At 41.7% G+C, this 15,204-nt stretch overlaps 1 long non-coding RNA gene across 1 annotated transcript in view; it reads left to right on the forward strand.

Annotated features, from left to right (window-relative positions):
- LOC141772748 (uncharacterized) overlaps positions 1 to 14,189 on the forward strand; it is a 39,670-nt gene extending 25,481 nt beyond the window's left edge. The window contains exon 3 of the long non-coding RNA XR_012594952.1: positions 13,039 to 14,189. This is a non-coding gene — a long non-coding RNA (uncharacterized LOC141772748). The remainder of the gene's footprint in view (positions 1 to 13,038) is intronic.
- The last annotated feature ends 1,015 nt before the right edge of the window (positions 14,190 to 15,204 follow it).

Genomic DNA, 15,204 nt, shown 5'->3' on the forward strand with positions numbered 1-15,204 from the left:
TTATCTAATACTGCATTACATAGTCAAGAAAATGTCAACATGATTTGTCATGTTAAAGCTTAAAAAAAGACTCATGGGGTCAGTGTGGTAGCGGTGGCATGCACGCACCCTTTGTGTGTGCATAGGTTTGTACTTGTGCATGTCTGCCTGTAATTACACAGTATCTCTCTGTTTGTTTCAAAGTGCAGATCTAAGGTTAACATCCCCAGATTATGAGACCTAAGGACTTTGATTGCAATCTGTGCTCAGCCTGAACCGCTTGTTAGCCTGTGGTGGACATAAACAAGAATGCCGTAACTTAAGCCACAACATTCACTGGAAAAAACTGATGTCATTTCCCAGACCCAATACTTTGTTTTTTAGCCCTTTTTCACTTTCTCTTGCACCCCACTGGAGTCTCCGGATCATGGTCTCTTTGTGGTGGAGTTTGACATAGCGATGGCTGCTGGCACCAGCCAGCGTGGCCTCAGCTGGGTTCCCTGGTTTTTCTTTTATACCTAATTGCTCACCACATATGTGACAAATGACGCCAGATGCCATAATGGAGAGAAATCCAGCTCTCTAAGATTTATTGGCTCCAGAGAAACAGTTGGCCTTATTTATAGAAACCTTTTTACTAGACCTGGCCCCGGGGAGCGGAGAGTGACTGGACCGAGTGCCAGTACAGCCTGTGGCACGTGTGAACCATTAAGTGTACTGGGATTATTCAGTCAGGTGTGTGGAGCAGCAGGTTGTACCGTGTGACCGTGTATTTGTGAGAGGCGATAAATCAGAACATGTTCACTCAAAATAAAATTTAAAGTGTTGGTAAAGGCATCAGTATGTTTCAACCAAAATGCTTTTCAAGCATACCCCAGCTTCAAGTAGTCATGAAATTGAACTAATATCACCACTTTTCACCCTTTTCACATTTTGACTTGTCATAGCAGGAAAAGCACAAGTGTTACTAATAATATGAGGAAGGCTGTATTCCATTTGTACTTATGGTTCTGTACGTACTGTATTGGGTGTTGACGTACGTTCAGTGTGCAGTCGGCGCGATTGCGGGGAGACAGATGACACATAAAATGCCAATAGTGCATCATTCAGCAACACAGACACAGAAATCAACATATTCCCATACAACTATTCGTATGATATCTTACGGAAAATGATTCCTCGTTTTTTGTACGTTTTCCTACGAATGTCCAGCAACACGTGTCAATTTCCGCTCCTTTTCAAAATAAACTTCCATCTTCACAGGAAACAACTTGGTTAGGTTTAGGCAACAAAACTACTTAGTTAGGTTCAGGAAAAGATTGTGGTTTGGGTTAAAATAACTCAGGAAGTGACGTAACTTAAGTACGGATGTTAAGTGACAAATATATAAACGTTAACTTCTGGTTTCACACGGGGTACCAACGCTGGTCTCCTGGGCAAAAGTGTCTTTTGACCCATCCACCAACCCCAACCTCCTCCCCACGTTTGTCGCTCTTTATACTTCTTGGCTCACAGTTATGTGGAATACGTACAAATTTATTTCAGGGGATGTAACTGTAGCTCTTTGATAGTGCGTGGGTGGCATGTGTGTTCTTGAATTATCTATCTGAAATGGAAAAGTCCAGTAGTTGAATTGTCACAGCCAGCAAATGTAAAGCTGTCTATTATCTTTCCATTTGTGCGCCTTATTTCCTTTAAGTGTTGCCTGAGGTTGAGCATCTTAGTGTCCAGAGAAATAAGAGGGAAACACATGATCTCTGTTCACATACACAACAAAAGATCAGTGACTGATTCTACCTCAGAGGCTGGCGAGGAGCCTCACCTGGTGCAGTGTTTGAACTGCAGGGCGGTGCGTTTGATGCCTCTCTCTCGTCTCCTCTATCCTGTCTCAGCTCCTCAAGGTATGCAGGCCAGGAGTTCTTGGCATCCGCATCAGCTTGAGACTGCAGCCCAGATGAGCCCTGCTTTACTACATGTCTGCCGTGCTGCGCTCACAGGAAATTATAGGAGGAAAAAAGCAGGGCTTAAACTCAAAGACAATTTGGCCATTTTGATTTGAAGTTTACTGGGTTGTCCATTTAAGCTGAATAACAGATAGGCGATGAAGTGTTGTAGTTATTGCACTCGTTTTCCACTTACGTGATGAGGAGTCTACTGAGACGATGACTTGTGGTACAGAAAATAAATACTCTCAGCATCCCATTTTTCCTGCGAATGCTCAGGAAGTCATTTATGAAACTCGTAAATGTCACTGACAGCAGGCTGCTGTATTTTCTGTTAAACAACGCTCTAAATGTTATGTGTTCTGGGAGTGCTGCGTCGGTGGTGAAGGTCTAAAAAGAGAAACAGATTACAAGCAGGGATGCCAATTCCACCAGAGTGATAAAAGCCTTCATCGTGGTCCTATCGCACAGCACGGTAAATCGCCCCCCTTACGGCATGGAGCTCCTGCCAAACGCTCTTCTTTCCTTCTTTCTTCTTCTCTGTCAGTGTTGTTTATAAATCATAAACTCACCACACAGGCAGAGAAGCAGGACTGCTGCGCTCTATGGACACGTATCCTCTGTGCTCCCGGTGCGCCTGCATGTGGAAGTAACAAATTCGCTCTTGTGAAAGTTCCCAAAAGGAGCCCAATGTCTTAAATGGAAGCTTTTTTAATGCCCAGAGCATGAAAATGACGATTTCTTCAATCAACAACCTGTTTTTAGTTCCTGACTCATAAAATTGTGAGTGTGGTTTCTTATTTAACGAGGATTAAAGCATATCCTAAAAATGATGATCGTATTTAGCGGCCAAAACTTAAACCAGCATTGAACTGCCTAAACCCATGTTTGATGCTAGCTGTTGATGTTGTTGAGTTGGCAATAAAGCAGCTGATTTCACCACTGTATTCCTGGTGGTCCTCAAAGGCGATCCTAGGCTCTCCTCCTTAATCAGGATTTCTTCTGTGTTATTCTTTGTTCTCATCGAGGCTCTAAGTTGAGGGGGGTGTTGCTTTTATTTATTGTTTCATAATGTGGCTGTTGTGAAGCTCTGCAAGACTGCAACTTTGATTACAGGCTGTATAAATAAATCTAGCTTGACACGGCTTAAACCATGGACACTGGTTTGGGAAGATTGTCAAAACACATTTTCAGAATTCCTGTAGCAGCAAATGATGGTCTGAGCAGCCTTCTGGTGGTATTGATTTCATCAGGAGTTTTTTTCCTTTTTGTTTTGTTGTTTTCTTGATTCATTTTTTAGTCACGCCACCGATGTGGATCTAGGGAAGGCAGTGGCAGTCGGTCTTAAAGGGACTATTTGTAACTTTCAGAAATGCTTGTTAACAGCGACACCTGTGGCCGTTAAGTCAACGAAAGTCAGCGTCAGGCTCGCGCTTGCTCGCTCTAAATTTGCCATTACTTGCTGTTTCATAAATGTTGGCGCAACTCAACCGGTTCCGCACAACGTGATTGCTTGATGCCTTTATTCACGGTGCAAAAGCTCAGAAAATAGACTTCTTTGGGGAATTATTTTTTTTCGCTTTTCCGCTGCATTATATTCACGTTGTGTAGTATTCATGACAAAAATACCAGTCTGAAAAAATATATTGACGTGCAAATTAATCACACGGTGTGTAACGTCCTTAAGTCTTGTTAACTTTAGGTTGCCTATAACTTTTCCACAGTTTGTGTGTGTTTTGAATTTAACTATGTGAGACTCATTGTCTTTTTTCCATGTTTGATATAACCTCACTTCTTCACTGACGGTGGAATATATCTAGCAGCATTCAAGTTATGTCTATTATTCAGTATCTGCTTATCAAGTATTTTTGTTTTCAGTTTCGGAACTTGTTTCTCTCACTCTCTGCATTGAGAGACCATTTGTCATTAACCGGTTGAGCTCTTTCTGTTCTTGGAGACTGAAAGTAAGTGGCTGGGTGTTTGGAGTTTTGTTGTTTTTGACTGACACTCCAAAGGGCTTTTCAGTCGGAGGCTTTTTACAGTGACGGGCCACGAGAGACCAGTTGGCACCAGTCATTGATGCTTATTGTGATTCTTGGAGCATGGTCTCATTGTAAAAGGTGGTTGTGCACCGTGTCGGGGTGCTTCAGAGGGTGGTGACACTGGCACCAATCGCAGTTAACACACTACAGAATCGGATTAGAAAGGGAGCCTAGCTGTGGCTGGAGAACAACGCTGGACGGCCTCAAGAATTAAATTCCTTCATGATGATGGAGTGATGAAGGAGGAAGGGGCACGGGAGTCGGTAGGCATCTGAAGGATACATTCACTGTGTATTCGGAGTGGAGGAGAATAAGAGATCGAGGAATGAGACCCGACAAGTTTTGTTTCGGACAGATGAGTGATATTCACGGATATGGGCAAGGAAAGGCAATGATGGCTTTAGTATTGTGAGTTTATGACCCTTTAAAATGTTCACCTCACTTGAACCGTTAATAACCCCCCAGTGTGTGCGGGAAAAACACACACTTCCAACTTGCACAAATGAGGGGCACACACACAAACACATATATCTTCACACACACCACACAAAGTGGTGAGAGTGATTGGCTCATTCCTGTTGTTTTCACCACAAGCCACACGAAAGAGAACAAACACAAAGAAGAACACAAGGCTGCTATTGTGTGCTCCAGCCTCTACCACAGATAAGAAAAGGGGGCGAAAATAACTAAAGCATTTTTATTTGATTGATTTATTTCCTTTTTAGTCTGATAACCCAATCTGAAGTAATATGAGAGCACAGTACAGCACTACTTCTCATACCATAATATGAAAATAAAGAGAGATCATCGGCCACTTAAGCCATAGAAAAAAATCCTAAACCCGCTGACCCTGACTGGGCCAAATACTGTGGAACCCCGCTTCAAGTCTCTCCAAATATCAATAATCTTCCTTCATCATGTGTGTCTATTTTGCTTTTGGAGAAAAAAAAGGTAAAGAATCTTATGCACATGGAGAAAGTTATGCCCGCTCACACACCCTGCAGTGCTATCATAAGACACATCGGCCTGGTGTGGTGGTTTCTCTGGGAAAAAAAACACACAACCTGTACAGTACATACCAACCTGAGCCGCGGATACTGGCTGACTGAGAACCAATAATATTTAGACTCACAATATACCCAAAAGATTTGCTTTTGTTGTAACCGTGAGCGCTGTTTAACCTTTCCTTGTTTAGGGATAGCGATAAAAACGTATCACCGGTGACTAATGAATTCATATTTTACACAAATGATACCCCTGAATCCAATCATCAGTGCATAAAGGAAAGCAGTATAACCTTGCATATAACCATTGCAGCTAAATTTAATGAATAATCAATCAGGGCACGCATTTCTGTCTTATGACTATATGAAAAAAGTCGGAGTGGAAGCATAGGAGCAACTGATGATGATTTTCTCCTTTAGTTGGGCCTACATCACGGCTAGTTGGCAATACAACCAAAAGTTCTACCAAAGTTCAGTATCGCTATATATAACTGTGACTAGTGGTTACTGGCAACTCAGAAATTTATCCAGCGATATCTCTCTCAATTTTACTGCATGAAAAGATAAATGCACCGATGGAAAGCTGAAGATCTTCCCATTCTAAAGGTCAATCATGATGGCAAGGGTTTGAAGTTTGACCCTGAAGTGACCATGGTCCTTTTTTGGGGGGGATTTCGCGTTTTTCTCAGGTTAAAAGCTTTTAACAAGCACCCTTAAAAAATAAAGAGGGGGAAAAACATGTTTGTGATCTTCTGACGTCTAATCTAATCAGCTTGAACACATCTTGGAAATCATCAAGAGTCATGAAATCAGTTTTCTGCAACATTTAGGAATATTTAGTGCCTATTTGGGGGCCAAATTTGTAGTGCCCCGACATCTCTATCTTTTCATGACATATAAACTTAAATCTGTGCCAGATTTGTTGCTTTTATTGCAAAATGCACAATTGTTATCCTTAACTTATGCTTAAAGGGCAAACACTAAAACAGTTTTCATCTCTCAGGGCAGAGTAAAATGAAAAAAAATATGAACAATGAGTTCATTCAAGAATCATTGCAGAGGAAGTGGGGGAGAAGTTTGACTTGGTAAGCGCAATCCTTTTCTGTTTCCTTTTTTTCCTTTATCTACGAAAAAGCTTAAACAGGTGGTAGTTGACATTACTAATACTCCACCCTTGTATTTATATCGTTTGCTGCATGAATAAGAGGTTAACACTGGGGTCTGTGTTCAGAAAATCTATGTCGAATCAACACATCAGTGACTGTGACTTCACTGTAAAGTTTCTGTCACTCATCTGGATTTATCGTCATTGTATGGTTGGTGAAGTAAGAGCCACATGCAGCTTCATACAGGGCATGCCTTGTGCTGCAATAACGCAGTGTTTACCTTCTGGCAACTCTGGCTAAGATTAAATGATGTGTGTGTGTGTGTGTTTGTGCATGCACACGCATGAGTCGTGCACATGTGCTTGTGCTTGCCGGTGTGTGTGCGCGCCCGTCACTCAGCCTTCAGCTGGGCAAACCTGGAGGGTTGCGTCACAGGCAGAGAAAAGAGCAGCCCTGGCCAGTAAACTAGTCTTTAATTGCTTTGCAACTGAGAACACATTGCCGAGGAAACAAGGGGCTCATTGTGAGAGCGTGTTCATCTCAACACACCTCATATTTTCTGCAGACCACTGACCCCCACCGGCTCTGCAGTCTGCAGCATTTACAATAAAACACAAAGCCAGCAATTAAAGCGCTAAGTGTTTGCATGCACAGTCACATGCAGGCACCCTTTAACACGTGTGTCCGCGCTTCTATATGCTGATGTATTCCAACAGAAGGTCGGGATGCTGTGCGCCGCTGCGATGTTTAAGCGCTGAGGATTAATGTGAAGTCAGCGTGCTTGCTGGAGGATGAAGAACAACATTGAGCTTCTGTGTTTCACTCTGAGAGAGCCATGCGTGATGAGGTATTAAAAATGAGCGAGATTGAAATGTGTGTGTACGTGTGTGTGTGTGTGTCATGATAGATTTTGGGTTGGGTGGTGGTGGTCTGGCTCTGATGTATACCAGATGTGGACTGGATGCAGACTATCGTACCCACTGGAGGGAGAGTGAAGCCTGTGCGTGTGTATGTTGGTGCATGCAGAGCGCCAGCATTGATTACAAATCCAATGTAATTTTGCTTTTTTTTTTTCTCTTTCTTTTTGCAACCACATTTGGCAGAGCGTGCTGGCATATATGAGCTCATGCTTCATATGACTGACCCATAAATCATATAGACTCCATACAGCCGGTACTGTCGCAGGGCTCAGCCGTTTGAGAATACAGATATTATTACGGTCATTTAAAAGCTGTGTTAGATAAACACGGTCATACCGTTTAACCTGTAAACCTCCAGGCCAACTGCACACTACATTTCAGTTGATGTAGAGATTAAGATCATGAGATTTCTTTTAAAACCACTTTTCTCAGGAGGGCCACCGGAGAAAAACATCTGAAATACTTAATGTAATTTCATAACAAAACCGACTGAAAATGAGCTGAAATTCTTTGCAGAGCTTCTAAATTAGCTAAATCTGATCAACCTATCATCTCTGGACAGAGTACATCGGTGTGTACAATGCTACATGTGTATGAGCGCCAATCCAGATGCCAATCTCTTCCAATTTGTTATATTTTCAGAGAACACTGTTGGAAGAGAAAGAATAGACTCATTCAAGTGGTCAGATGTTCTCAAGTCATAAAAAAACAAAACAAGGATGGCATGAATGAGTTGGCATAGTTGTGAAAAAAGTGAGCAAACTCAATGTTTGTACTCTGCAGCCTGGAGACTATTCTTTGATCTCATCACTCTTTACCAAGCCAATCTTCTCTGGCTGTGGGCCGAGCACCAGCCGCTATGTGGCCCGTTCTCCCACTGGGCAACTCCAACTACTGAGGAAAAATCTACTGTATAGAGAATTCAGATGCATAACTTTAAACTCTGCAATCTGCTGACACGCCAAACCTGACTGAGACACAGCAGCTATGCTGCGTTAGAGTAGAGTCTCTTCTTCTGAAGTCTTATTGATAATAAGCAGATGACCATCAGTATCATAGTGCATGTATGAGTGTAGCTGTATTTGCACTTTAGATATAGTACTTTAAAGCTAGGTTTGGTAATCTTCTTCAAAACATTTATTTGTTATATTTGTTAAAATTCTCATTACATCCCGACAGCAATCAATAAATCATATGCTCTGACAAACATTTAAAAAAAATCTGTAACTGTCGCAGGACTGTAATAATCCCGTCCAATCATTTCATTCGGCCCAAATGTCATTGTCCCAGATTTGTCCCAGATTTGTCAATTTGTCCCAAATTGTCCCAGTTTTAACCACAATTAAAATAATGATAGCAATGGTATTCTTACATTGATGTTTATTATGTTCTGTCTGACTCATTAATTAATTTCTGCACACGAGATAAGTACATAGAGAGCCAGCACAGTGCACCCCGCTGAGGTCTCTAACTAGAGTGATGTTGTGTCAAGCCACAATTACACATGGCACAGAACTGCAGACAGACTGTTGAACCACAGAACCCCGCCGTGCTTTTGCGCACATCAAACATGTCGTTTTGATCATTTTTTTCTACACAGTTCCTTCTGTGCATCAACAGACATGTAGGCGAAAAATTACTTGTGGTGGCAGTTTCTGTTAAAACAAGACAAAAGCTAAGGTCACAACTTGTCTTTCAAGTAAATTTAATAAAAAAGCATCTGCAGATGGACTCATGAGCACAGCCACCTGAGTGGGCTGTGGCAAGTGAGCCCTGAACACAAGAGTAGTCAGGCCTTTATACATACTAAAACATAACACACAGATAAGTGCAGATTCGTGAAAAAATAGTAAAGTGAATCATTATCCTTAAGTCAGCACAGAACAGACAACAGAGCATCACAAGACATAACGAGTACTTCAGCCATCTGTTGTTTACAGTCACAGAAGACAAAACTGTCGGGTCACTGTTTTAATGCTTATGGTGACAATGTCTGCTAGATGTGAGGCCCTGAGATTCTCTGAAGGTACAGTGTTAACTTTGGCCTACTCAGATATGAAAATTTCCATTACACACTTAAAACTTTTTGCTGCTCTTATAACTCCCTCAGGACTGTCCCTTCCTGTCAGTCTTTCACCCGGTGTCTCCATCCTGGCCAAAATGTCATCTGAGCTCCACATGTTTAATTATAATAGCCCACAGGTAAATGTGTAGCTGTGGCGACTAACATGATGTGATAGATTGTTCGGGTTCAAAACTAAAGTTGAAAAATAATTTCCGTAGTCCCAGACAACAATAACTTTCCTCTGAGGAAAACTCTCTACGGGACTCCCAAACTGTCAGTGCGTCATTAGGCGGATAGCCCTGTGATTAAAGGGGGTGAAAGTAGTGAATGTGATAAGTTATGATTGTCACAGCCTCTAATGCACCCCCCTTTAATAATGCCTTCTTTTTGATCCCCGAGTTGTAAGTGTTGCCTACAACTTTAATGCTAGATTTAGTGACGTTTGGCGCTAGTTAGCAGCTAATGCTGCTAGCTACTTTCATTGGTAAGGAGTTGGTGACACTGGGTTAGTTTTTTCGGTTGGATAATTAAAAAAATCTAGCATCCTCAGTTTCTCAAGATTACTGACCATAGCTTTAAAAGCAGGCTGAGTTAAGACGTCTGTGTATTAATGGAGAGCTGAGTAGGAATTGGGTGGAGAAAATGTAAATGTATATCTATCCTCTGTGTGACAAAGACATGCTAGAATTCCCTGAGGATAATATTAGGATTAAAATGATTATTTGAATGAGCTGTGTGCAAGACAATAGTCATGTTTATTTAAACTAACTGCTTACATTCCCAATATGTAACATTAGCCTCTACTAGAGTCATATCCAAACAACACTATGGGTAAATATAGACTACCCATGATCGATTCAGCCCACAAGTATAAATATTAGCATTCATATTTTCCTGCCTCAGCTGCATGAAAGTATCACAATGCATCATAAGGCACCTGTCAAACAAAATCCAGAAGAAAAATGACCTCAGCTACTACCAGGGACAGACTAGGAGTGAAAAATGGCCCGCTCTTCTGGCTCAGCAGCAGCTCATTCAACTTGATTTTCTCCCCTACTCGAACAGGCCACCACTTCAAATGAATTTACAGTTAATGCCATTGCAAATACTGCACGTATAGAAGAAGACGCAGCAGCCTGAAAGGAGCAGAACAGTCAGCAGACCATCGCAAATCTGTGGGAGAGCAATAAAATCCCATGAAGTTTGTGATTGGCCGGCTGATACTTTATGATATACAGCCAATGGTTGTTGTCTCATAATGCAAACAGCAGCATTGGATGTAGAAAATAAATGTTGTCAATGAATATAATCAAAGGTTTTGCAAAATTGTCCAATATGAACGTTCTTGCCTGTGATATTGGTGCAAAAATTAGTGCAAGAATTAAAACTTGATTAACAAAAAAAAAAAAAACACAGAGAGCCCTTCATTGCAGTGCATCAATATCTTGTACTTATTTGCTACTCGCAGTGTCAGAAACTAAAATGAAGCGTTTAAACAAAGAGCCACAGATTTTAGCAGACAACAACCAGCTTTCTCCGATGAAAACTCCAGGAAGTTTACGGGTCATCTCCGGCTCACACTGGGACTCTGTTTCAGCAGCAACAGTTGTCACATTCTCACAGCCGAGATGCTGCTGCCACCACAGACTCAATGAGGTGCCTCTCTGTCTCAAACACATGTGGCCCTCTCTCTGTAGCCCATTCAAACCCTATCGCACTTATTTGAACAGACCTGGACAGACAGTTAACACCGGCATACCTGACATGGAGCGACTTTGACATCGAGAAGAGCTTTGTCGCAAAGAGAAGAGGAAAAAGTGACTGTTGTGCATTCATGTGCGCACTCTGAAAGGCCATTCCATTCCCACACCTACATCTTTATGAGTTCATATCCTCTTGGTCCTATTGTGGAGAAAGTAGCTGTTTCCATCACAGGAAGGCCCCTTTGACCCCTGTGAAAATCCTGTGTTTGTCCCCCTTATTTGAGGGTGTGTAACAGCTCAATCCACAATGGCTACTCCTTGGTGTGTTGTTCAAAAAACATCACCTTTTTCCAACTGAGCTCCGCCCACTTCAACCCAGTGAGAAGCGCATAATATAAAAAACAAGTACAGAAATCTTGCATGTGAAATAACCAAAATCATTCTGACTCTAGTGAGCCAAGCCAAAACAGAATACTTCCTCTCTCTTGGTTGGAAAAACCACCAGTGGGTCTTTAATGCCCGCAGAGTGGAGAGAGTGTGTAATTTATCACCGTCCATCCTGAACTGTTGTAGACGGAGGCCTGATTTTACTGCTGGTGTCACATGTTAACGAGCAGATTTTATAGTGGTAGTGATGGAGGGTCATACCACCAAGGAATTAACACACCAAGTGGCTTAATTGCATGTTAATTTCTTTTAGTTTGTTTTTTTAGGTGGTTTTAAAGGAAGTGTGTGTAGCATTTAAGGGGATCTATTGGCAGAAATGGAATATAATATTAATAAGTATATTTTCTTTAGTGTATAATCACCTGAAAATAAGAATCATAGTGTTTTCATTACCTTAGAATGAGCTGTTTATATCTACATAGGGATCGGGTCCTCTTCGTGGAGCCGGTCGCCATGTTTCTACAGTAGCCCAGAACGGTCAAACCACTGTTCCTGCTTGGGCCGGAGTCGATAGCCTCCGTCACTCCACTCAGCCACCGGGAAACAAGACACGGGAAACCTCTGTTGGTCTTGAGGAGCTGCAGCATTTATTTCTGCATAAACTGCAACTTCCACTGTACATTCACTTGATATTCTCAGAGCTAAACTAACTCTGTCTTCTGCTCCACTAGCTCACTTGTTCGCTCACACACATTCGCCGCCGCTCTCTCTCTTGCTTCACCACTCACTTCCCACGTAAACACACACTCTACGCTCGGACTCTATTATTTTCAAATGACCTACACTACTCTTACAACAAATGGCTCTAGAGAGGGCCATTCGCATTCTTAGGTCGGCCTGTGTAATTCTCCTACACGCTTGGCACACGGGAGAGATTACAATCTGCAACCTCACTACTAGATGCCGCCAGATGTTACACACTGGTCCTTTAAGTGAAATGCACTAGTAAAATATTGTTGCTTTTTCGTACCTTACAGCTGAACTGCCTCACTCTCTGGCTCTTGCATATCTTTTGACACAGAGTTTTTGTACTCGTGCACCAACTCTCTTGGTCTCACCTTGGGAATAGGGATATAAATGATGGCTATTCGCCTCGTCTTCATTTCTGTATGAAGATTGGGTCGCTTTCCAGGCCAATGGCACATGTACACAGGATGCATCCTTTTTCCCATTAATTTGATTCGAGAGACGGTGGCGTAGCGTTGGCCGCTCCTCATTTGCATAAAGTTGAGGTCTAGGCTACTTTATAGCGTGACTCGTCACCTCTGGAGACTCCCGAGAAACTTTTTAACTAACTTTATCTGAAATAAAGACAGATTCAGCAACTGCGTGGCTTATTTCTTGCATAAAATGTTTTCAGAAACATTTCGGTGAACTATTTTCGTAATATACGAGAAAAAGCTTCTTAACGAACTGCCACGTTGGTTCCGGTTTGAAAGCTGGGAGCAGCAGCCCACGAGGGAAAGTGTGCGTCCAGTCAGGTGCGTGGAGCCTAGTGGCAGCCCATCAATCATCCAATGCTGGGAAGTGAGGCGATCCCTCATGATAAAAAAAACGCCCCTATGGACACTTACCACAAGAAAGGATCAAGTGTCCTTCTCATTTCTAAGTAGCTGATGTCACTAAACTGGAGTCCATCCATTGTCTCTACCTCTCCCTCACTATGTCTGCGCCCTCTGTGTCTAAATCTGATAATAGTGTGTCCTGTAAAAATCCTGCAGATAGCAAACGATGGGGATGGTTCACAGCGGGGTTAGGGCAATGAAACTAATTGAATGGTGTCCTGTTTCTCTGAGGGGATTCATTAACTTTGTCTCTCATCCCTGCAGGACTGTGACTCCACATACTGATGGCTCCTATCAGGCACTGGGGACTAGAGGGAAAACTGGATGGCTGTATGTCACTTGGAACAGGAGACGATATCCTGAGTCCAAAAAACATATAAAGATGAGGAAATTGCACATTGTGCGGTATAATATTTTTGGTCACTGTATTCAGTATAAAGACTAAAGTATTATATTAGCCAATGCTCAAGAGGATATAGACGTTAAAAATGTTGTATGAATTTCATCTCAGATTTCAGAGTGTGGAATCAGTCAGGAGCGGATAAGGATACGTATCTGAAACAACTCACAGATGTAGCACAAATGACATGACAAGTCCAATATTGGCAGAATGACCATCTATTCTACATGAAGCACAAGGAAATGAAAAGACTCTTGAGCCAAAAAAAAACTGTTTTGGTTCATTAATTAATAACTCAAACAGAAAATTTTATTTTTGGCTTACAGCAAATATTCCATTATTACTAAATGTTGATTCTCTGTGTTATTTTATTTTATATGTTTTATTTGCTCTTTGATGAGGCACATTTGATTCTATTTAATGCTATAAATTATCATAAACTCTAACAGTGAGAGATTCACAGATATCTCTCCTTTTTAACATCTGGACAGTGTGCGAGGTCAGACATCTGCTTAAAATTGTGCCAGTCATTTCTGTGAAAAATGATATTTCATTTCAGAGCTCTCTGCCAGAATAGACAGAGATTTAGAACGTTTCCTTTTCACTGTCTCTCTGCTTTTGCGAGGTGACAGTTTCTGGAGTGACAGGATGAATCTTCAGCAGGAGGCTAAACACTTCAGCAGCTTCACACACCGTAGATCTTTGAATCTGTGCAGCAGAAACGGACCAAAGGTTCTTCAACGATTCCTACACACACATCTACCATCTCCGTGGCTGGTTGAGCACTCTTGGGTCTGAAATACTATATATTTTGAAACTCTTCCACTTATGTGATGTGTCTCTTTGCATACCGTGAAACTGTGTGTTTTTCTTTCACACTGACTTGTAAATGAAGAGTAAATAAAGCAGGGTAAATGGTGCGCAGTCCACACACAGGTGTGAAGGACACTGCAAACCAACCGTCCAAACAAAGAGGCCGTTTCAGACACGGGCCTCTTCCTTCTCATGGTATGGCTTTTAAAATCAGCCACACTTGCTGTAGAAGTCACGCTTGGGCTGCCCATCTAGCCATATCAGAATTTACAACAGCAAGATTTCAAATCATTTAAACAGAAACCGCTGTTTCTCTTCAACTTTTGCTGTATATTCAAGCGGAGTGAGAAAAGTCACATGGCAGCTATTCGGCAATTTACACTCAGCAATAGTAGTAGTAATACAAAGAGCGACAAAGTACCTGTAAGGAGTAGATTGTAGTGGATGAATGGATCAAGCTCAGGACTTTCACTCTGGAGACCGAGTTCCGTGAGAGGCCTATTTTTCACTTAGTTGACTTGTTTTCTGTTTTTTTAATTATTTTTTTCAGTTACAGTTTGGTTAGGTTTAGGCACCAAAACTACATGGTTAGGTTTAGTAAATATACACATACAGTATCTAATGTGTGCTCTGGTCCGGTACAGATAGCAATGTTGGTTACGGACAGCTGGGTGATTGTCTCTGCCATGCTATAAACACCTGGGTGTAAATAGCCACATTGGCTATTCCGCCCCAGGTGCAAATACCATTATTGGCTACTGACACCTGGGTAATAATAGCATCTGCCATATTTAAGTCTCAAGAGTGTTCAAACTACCATGGAGATGTAGATATATCAACCAATGTGTGTTGTAATTATGGTTCTTTATATCCTGTCATCTTTTTCTATGTTCACCCCTTTGAGGCTCCTTTCGTCCGTTTATGCTGCACAGATTAGAAGACCAGTGCTCGCAGAGGCAAAGTGAAGTTGCACAGTGCTTATTTTGCACATCATTTTCAACTTTGGGGAACTTTGACAACAAATTTGTATCATTTTACAATTTTAAACCATCTTGAGAGTGCTAATTCTTGAGGTATGGATAAAACTGTAGAGATATGGAAATCAAAAATGGAGGAAGCTGTCAGATTAGCTGTGTTGCACCATCTAAGCTTTTTCCATTCGTTTCCATTTTACCACAAACAAAACTAGCTACGATCAACATTACGAAAGTCACTGC

Source organism: Sebastes fasciatus, chromosome 8, assembly GCF_043250625.1.
Source record: "Sebastes fasciatus isolate fSebFas1 chromosome 8, fSebFas1.pri, whole genome shotgun sequence".
NCBI lineage: Eukaryota > Metazoa > Chordata > Actinopteri > Perciformes > Sebastidae > Sebastes > Sebastes fasciatus.